Source organism: Echinops telfairi, unplaced genomic scaffold, assembly GCF_000313985.2.
Source record: "Echinops telfairi isolate 266 unplaced genomic scaffold, ASM31398v2 ScPeMD7_7410;HRSCAF=8448, whole genome shotgun sequence".
NCBI lineage: Eukaryota > Metazoa > Chordata > Mammalia > Afrosoricida > Tenrecidae > Echinops > Echinops telfairi.
Genome location: NW_022111310.1, coordinates 23699039 through 23706780, shown reverse-complemented (window position 1 = coordinate 23706780; position 7742 = coordinate 23699039).

Sequence of the window (7742 nt, the reverse complement as noted above, 5' to 3'; positions counted from 1 at the left end):
TATTTGTTTACAGAGAAGCAATGCAATTCGGATTACCCCAGAGACCTCAAGAGCAGTGGCAGATCAACGCAGCTTTCCACGAGCATATTCAACCCAGTGGAAGCTTGTGAAGAGCAGACAGAACTTTCTGACTTGAAAAGAATGCATGCGGCAGGAGCTTAGAAAGTTGGACAAATTCCTTCCAGCCTTCTTTCAGCTTAGGAGCTGCATTTTGTTAAGACAGTGAGAGGACCAAGGGATGGGGTCTAATTCCAGCCCATCTATCAAGGGGCTTTGAAATAAATACCATCTACATATTATCAATAGGAAATGAAGAGTCCCTAGTTTAGAGCTCCTTGCCTGCTTAACTCAGTGGCTTTAAATGAGTGGCCTGTCAGGGACTTGGAAAACTAGGCAGAGCTTGGTCTTTTTCTGGCTCCCAGATATCTTATAGCTTGTAGGGTTTTGTTTGTATTTTGTTGTTGTTGTTTTATATTGTTTTGAAACAGGGCAAATATAAAGGAAAGTGCTTTCCCTTTCTTTTCTCCTTGCCCTCTCTAATTATAGGAGGCAAATTGTGAATACAAGGTAGACTATTTGGTTGGTTGTTATAACCCAGGTTATTGGGTCAAACAAGGACTACATTCTGATTGCTCACAAGTGTTAGAACTTCGAATATTTTTACATGAAGAAAGGCATAGGAAAAAGAAGACTGGTGATGTGGTGGCATGAACTGTCTTAGTGTGGCTCTTCTACCCACGTTCCTGTAATTCCCACCAAATGCTTGGATTAGACCATGCAGACAGGACAGGTGTAACGCCAGTGGAGAGGACTGATCAGCTGTTGTTCTTATCTGCCCCAGAGACAAGAGAAACTCGGAGGAACTAGGATGAACACATTCACGGTCTCTGTGTAAAGTAGTGGAGGTCGCGGAGACCAGCCACATCGCAGACTGTGACATGGATGCTCAGAGCCAAGACTATGGGGTCCCTTCTCCTTATCTGACTAGTGGCTACAGAACTGTGGGACAACCAGGGAGGCAAAGCTAAAATGTCTATGTGGCTGAGAGGCTGAGAACCGGAGGGAGACTTGGCTACCCCATAGCTTAGAGGCTGAGAACCAGGTGAGAGACGTGGCTGTTGGCAGAGGAGACCAGTAACTGTTACTGTTTGTTGAACTTGACTTGTGGTAATCTTCCCTAATAAACTTCTGGAATAAGCTCTCTTAACCATGAGTATTGTCTGTGATATCTATGTGGCCACCATGGAACCTAGCACAGATGTGGAGTGACATGGGAAGAGCAATTGATGTCAGAATAGGTAACAAAGGATGGAGCATAGAGGCATGTCTGTCCCCTGCCTCATGGCAATAGGGAAACCAGAGAAGGTCAGATATGCCCACTCTACTTCTGTGCACTGCAGGTGGGGTACCTACATATGTTTGCATTTTCATTTATTCACTTAACAGACATTTACTGAGTATATGCTCTGTGCCAGGGGATGGTCTATGTTCTGGGATCTAATCCTGAATCAACCATGGACAACTCATGAGATTTCAGATACATTCTGAACTGAAACTTTCTTGACAAAGGGATTACATGATATCCAAATGCTTTAAACACTGGATTTAAAGGTAAGTATAAAAGCATTATTGTAGGTGGTAATAGTTTAGTCCTTACTCAGTTCTCCAAGCTAAATATTATTGGGTCCATTTTTCAGATGAGAAAATTGAGGCTCAGTGTGGTGATGCAAACTGGTCAAATTGAGCAAGTAAATAGCAGAGGACTTGAACCCAAATTTGTTTGCCTATAAAGATTATGCTCTTAACCACTATGTGGCTTATAACCACATGAAACAAATCTTCTATCAGTTTATATTAGGTTTATCTAATTTCATGCATTAACCCCAAATATTTCTTTGTGATCTTGAGAGCTTTTTTTATGAGTGCTTTTAACAAACAACTTTATGAAGGTCGGTTTGATAGTTTCGTAGTCTAGAAAGTGGATCATTGTCATCTCTTATACACACACACACACACACATTTTCAAAACCATTTTATTAGGAGCTAATACAGATGTCATATGATTCCATAGGTCAATCACATCAAATAATTTTGTACAATTGCTATCACTATTAGTTTCAAAACATTTTCTTCCTTCTTGAACTTCTTGGTATCAGCTCCCTTTACCTCCACCCTACTCCCACCTCCTCTCCCACCCTACCCCACAAGAACCCATATTCTCCTTGTCTTTATAGTTTCATCAGTCTTGGGCTTCACATGCCAAAAAGTAGGAAGACAAAACATCCCAGTTGCTACTGTTGCTATTGAGTTGATGATAACTCAAAATGACCCCTGTGTATCAGGGCAGAACTGTGCTCCATGGTTTTATGCATCTATTTTTATAGTAAATCACCAGACTTTTCTTCCAATGTGTCTCTTGGTATACTGGAGTCTCCAACCTGTATGCTGATGTTCATATTCCTTAGGGACACCTTTGTCCTCCTTCAGCTGAGTTGATCCGAGCAATGTCCCAGGCAGGTTTCTCTTGCCATCGCTGAGACCTGGGCAGGAGTTTGTGCTGCACCTGCTCCTGGGTCTCTGTGTCTTGCACGTAATGTGGCAGGTTTCCAGGACACAATTACCTCCTGAACACAGGTTGGAGAATGCGGTCTCACAGGCTAGTAAAGAGAGAAGGTATTTTTGAGATGTTTCATACAATCTTCAAACTGAGCTTCAGAGAAGTGAAATCATTTCCACAGGATCACCCTGTAGAATGTGTGAAACAGCAATGAGGGACTGGAAGCCTTCAGGATCGAGCTATTAGGTTCTTACCATTGTTTCACAGGTCTCACCATGTATTAACTCCAAGCAGCCACCCATGCACTGTGAAGAAACCAACATATTAAAGATGCCAATAAACACCAAAGAACGGGAAAATGTCACTTAGCAGTTCTTGCTAATTGCTATTCAAAATCTCATTCTTATTTTCAATGCATAGATACCAAGATTTCTGATACGTAGTCTACTTGGGCCAGGAAAAAGAGGCAATTAAAAAATAGATACACATATGTTTCTAGCTTCCACTTCCCAATCATATTCATTTTACTCTGTTCCTTGTGATGTTTATAAGTTGAGTACACCATGGTAAGGGACGGGGGTGAGAGAGGGAGAGGGAATTTTTTATTTTAATTATCTTTGGTCATGTTTAATAATATCATTAAAATATTTCAAAATTAACTATGATCATCGAATTGTAAAATGTGTACAGTTCAGCAATATAAGAATTCTCCTGATTAAATATTCTGGAACTCTGAAGAACACTAAGAAAGATATAGACAAAAAAAAAAAAAGGTTTTTCCATGCAAAAGAGGAACTACAGGGCCTATGAGGTTTCAGAGAGTCCCCTCTGTAGTGGCAGAGGAGACTATCTCAAAATTCACCCAGTTCTTTTTAGGTGGAAGTCTTAAAAATTGATTTGAAATTAAAATTATTTGTCTGTGTTTCCCTAGTAGAGACTAACAAGCAGATGTGACTAAGGTCCAACGAGGGATGACAAAGATATTTGTCGTCACCTGCACCTCCTCTCCAATTCCTGGGCCATTGAGGCCATTCCCACTCATGGCCACCCCATAGGGCAGGGTAGAACTGCTCCTGAGTCACTGAGCCTGTAAAGCTTTCTGGGAGCAGAAAGCCTCATCTTTCTCTCTTGGAGCGGCAGGTGTATTTGAACTGCAGACCTTGTGGTTCGTGAGCAGTCCAATACTTAATCAGTTCTACCACTGGGCTCCTTTACTGCTAATAGCATCCTAATTTCCTTTTGAGGGGCCATCCATACCCTTCAATCCCATGACTCAGGCTACATTGAGTCATTCTATAGTTTCAGAACATCAAAAGTTAACATTGGTGATTAGCAATGCATACACATCCTATCATAGCCAACTGGGCATTCTTGTGACTTTGGTTGGAACTGTAGAGAGCAGTTAACACTGGGGTTCAGACTGTCCAACACTCTTTGTGTGGAGAAAACTTCCTGAGGCCATCCCAAGCCAGAGTGGAAAGTGCTGGAAGACAGAGGATAGGTCCTGATGACCTGGAACAAAACCTGAAGCAAGTTGTACCAATGGGTTTTTCAGTTACATGAACCTATCAATGAATTTCTTTTCCTTTTCTTTATTCTGTTTTTTTTTTTTTTTGCTTTTGCAAGTTCCCTACCACGTACAAGCAAGAGAGTGCTAATTGATACAGCAAGTTTGATTAAACTCTCCCTCTCAAAGTCTGTCTGAAATTGTTGTTGCCCCCTGGAGTGTGCAGCACTCCTGCAAAATGATTAGCATGGAAAAGTATATGGTTGGTTGTATCATGGTCTGATTATTTAATAGTGTTATTGTCAGTAAGATCTAACATGGGCAAATGTCCTAGCAGAGAAGAACAACGACTAAACTCATTAACCATGGCTTTGTTTACCCTCTCATTGTTCAAACAAACAGACATTAATTTGCTTCTTGGGATACCTGTCCCTCTTCACGTCTCTAGTGCCCACATATTAATGGACGACAGTGTGATATCTATAAATGTGTCTGCATTTCATAAATATTATATTTCATACAAGAGGGAGCAGGGACTTGGGCTCGGTAAACAATTTTCTGCACTGACATCTGTAATAAAAGCATAGAGAATGATAAAAGCTAAGCAGTGCTTGACCTTCAGGATAGAAAGTTAAAAAATATATCCTTAACTCACAATTTAATTAATTTTTTTCTATTAGATCTTGCCAATAGACAGGCAAACTTAGCTCTCTACAATCTGGAAAGCAGCTTTCTCTCTGGTGGGGAGAGCACACGGTGCAGTGCTGGGCTGACACATAGGCTTCATGTCCTGCAACAAACTTCATGGATTGGCAATTGTTGCCTGGGGTCTGTGTGAAGAGGGGTGCTATGGATTTACAGGGGAGAGGCCTATGATTGATTAGGAATGGCTTTCCCAGGCAAGGGATGGACAACAGTTAGCATACAGGAAATACCAGGAGGTGTTGAAAATAAGTGAGAATTACTGGTGGGTTGGAGCAAACTAGAGGAACAACCTGAATGCAAGCTAATTGCAACCGAGGCCAAGTATGGGCATTGACAAAATTATGTATTTGTCATAGCTAGCAAGGAGCAATGGGTCTTCAGACAGTGAACCGTAGACTGACCCATGCGATAAATTGTAAATACCTTCAAGCTATATACAAAATGTGTTTGTATTTAAATGTGATATCACGTTGCACTCAAGTAGAGGAGTCCATTGCGTCATGTACAGTACATAATACAGTTTGGCAAAATATAGATAGTATGGCTGAGCATAGACCATTCTAACACTTTACATAGGACTTACAGGTTTGGATTTGAAATCTGGCTTCAGTGTTTGCTACTTGTGCAAACTATTTTACCTTCGGATCCCACAACCCATATCTCTTTTTGAGATATATTTAAATTTACTTATTTCATTGAATTAAACAAAACCTGCAGGGCACTTTAACAGATTCCTGGCAGATGATAAGCCTGAAATAAATGGTTAAATAAACAATTGTGCTATTGATGCCGTTTGTGAAACCTGACAAGTTCTGGCAATGCAGTCAGAATGTATCATGTGTGGGATACTGATGGTGTGCAGGCGGCATCCATGGTGGCTGTGTGGGCGGGTTTCATATTTCGAAATCACAACAAAACAACTCTGCAACAGTTCTATACTTTCCCCTCACCCATTACCCAGGAGTACATTCTGACCCATGGCAACCCTATAGGCAGAGGAGAAATGCCCCTTAGCATTTCCCAGGGTGTCTGCCTTTGGACAGCAGCAGATGGCCACACCCTTCTCCCACAGAGCATCTAATGAGTTCCATTCAATTAGCAGGTGAGGAGTCACCCACTGGGCCACCCTAGCTCTTCATTGCACCCCCAGGGAGCCTTTTTCTATGAAGCATGGCTTTGTGGTGGAATGCATGGACTTGGGAACCCTACTACCTGAATTGAAGTCTTAGTTTGCAGTTACAAATTATTTACTCAATGGGGTTGGAAATCATAGCACTGACTTCCTGGGACTTTTGTGAAGATTACATGAATTGAAGCATGGAAAATAGGGACATGCTTTGCCCAAAACCAGTGTTCAGTAAATGCTGTTATAAATTATAATATGATATAACTCCAACTAGGAGGCATAACAAATCTCTTAAGAGAGGCTTCCATTAATTGAGGCTTACTCCATGCTAAATGCTAAATACGTATTATCTCATTTATTACAACAACTTTAATAGATTAAGTATCACTTTATGTTAGACAATGCACTGAGAAAGAGAGCGGTCTACTCACTGCTAAATATCTGAAGCCTACCTCAGGGAAGGTGTTCAGCAAAGAAAAAGTGCTCAATTAATATGATTCAATCATCTTTTGACAAATGGGATATCGAGGGAAAGTGGCCCGAATTAGTAGATAAAGTTGACCGTGTTTCTTCCTGGGAAGTGAAAATGCTACTTTTATTCCAAACCTTTCTGACCCCAAAGTCTATTTTCCAACTACACTGTTTGGCTCACTAACTTGAGTTTTTGCTTATTCCTTAAAACAAATGATGTCACTGGGTCAGAAGTTCGTTTTCATGAGGCAAGTTGTAGGGCAAAGAAACCCTATTTTCACTTTCTGCATTCCTGATGACCATGTTTACCTGTATGAAGTTAACTTCAAAAGGATACATCAACAAGACAAAACTTTGTAGAGAAGTAAGTCATTGTATGAGTCAGATTTGCTAGTTGAGTGGAAGGATTTATTAACTCTCTGGTCTGGGAGGTAGTTGTGAATGAATATGGGGTGGGATGAGCAGCACTGTGGATGGGTTATAGGATTCCCTCAGAGAGGTTAGAATTAACAGGTATTGTCATATGATCATATAATATCAGAACCAGAAAGGAAAATTGTCAGGATGATTCAACCCAGCTAGATTTTTTTTTCCTTCATAGATTACATTAGCTTCCTATTGCTGTGTAACACATTATCACACATTTGGTGGCTTCAACCACTATAAATGAATTGTCTCACCGTTTCTGTCAGAAGTTCAGGTAGGAAGTGACTTGAGTCCACATTCAAGGTCTTACTAGAAGAAAGTCCAGGTGTCAGCTACGGCATTGGTTCCAAACTGTGTCATGAGATCCTCTTCTGAGCTCACCAGTTGCTAAAAGAATTAATTTTCAGTTTGCAACATGGACATTGAAACTGGAGTGTATTTCCATGGCTTGTTTTCCTGAAACCAGTCAGAGTAAACTCTCTATTATGAATAATTGGCACGATGAAGCCAAGCTTATCCAATATAATCTCCTGTAAGTGGTTAGGCTTTAGCCTGTGATCTGCTTGGTGGCCAGTTCAAAACCACCAGCAGCTCCTCAGAAGGAAGACTGGGCTTTCTACTCCCGTATACAGTCAGAGTCTCGAAAACCCACAGGGGATCACTATGAGTCAGCATTGAATCAATGGCTATGGGTTCAGTTTTTTAAATATAAAATGTGACATAATCATAGATGTCTTCATTGCAGTGGAACAGCAGGGGAGGAGAGCTGCAAGATCCCCAGGGAATGACTAGGGTGGACTTTGGGGAGAGGGTGTGGTGCCCCAACAGGCTGGACTGGAAAACACTCTTAAAGGCCAGCGATCCTTGAACTAACTACAAGCTTTTCTTTCTTGGTATGTTTTAATTTGTTCTTTGTCAGTGGCTTGATGTTGTTGCTGTTTTGTTGTACA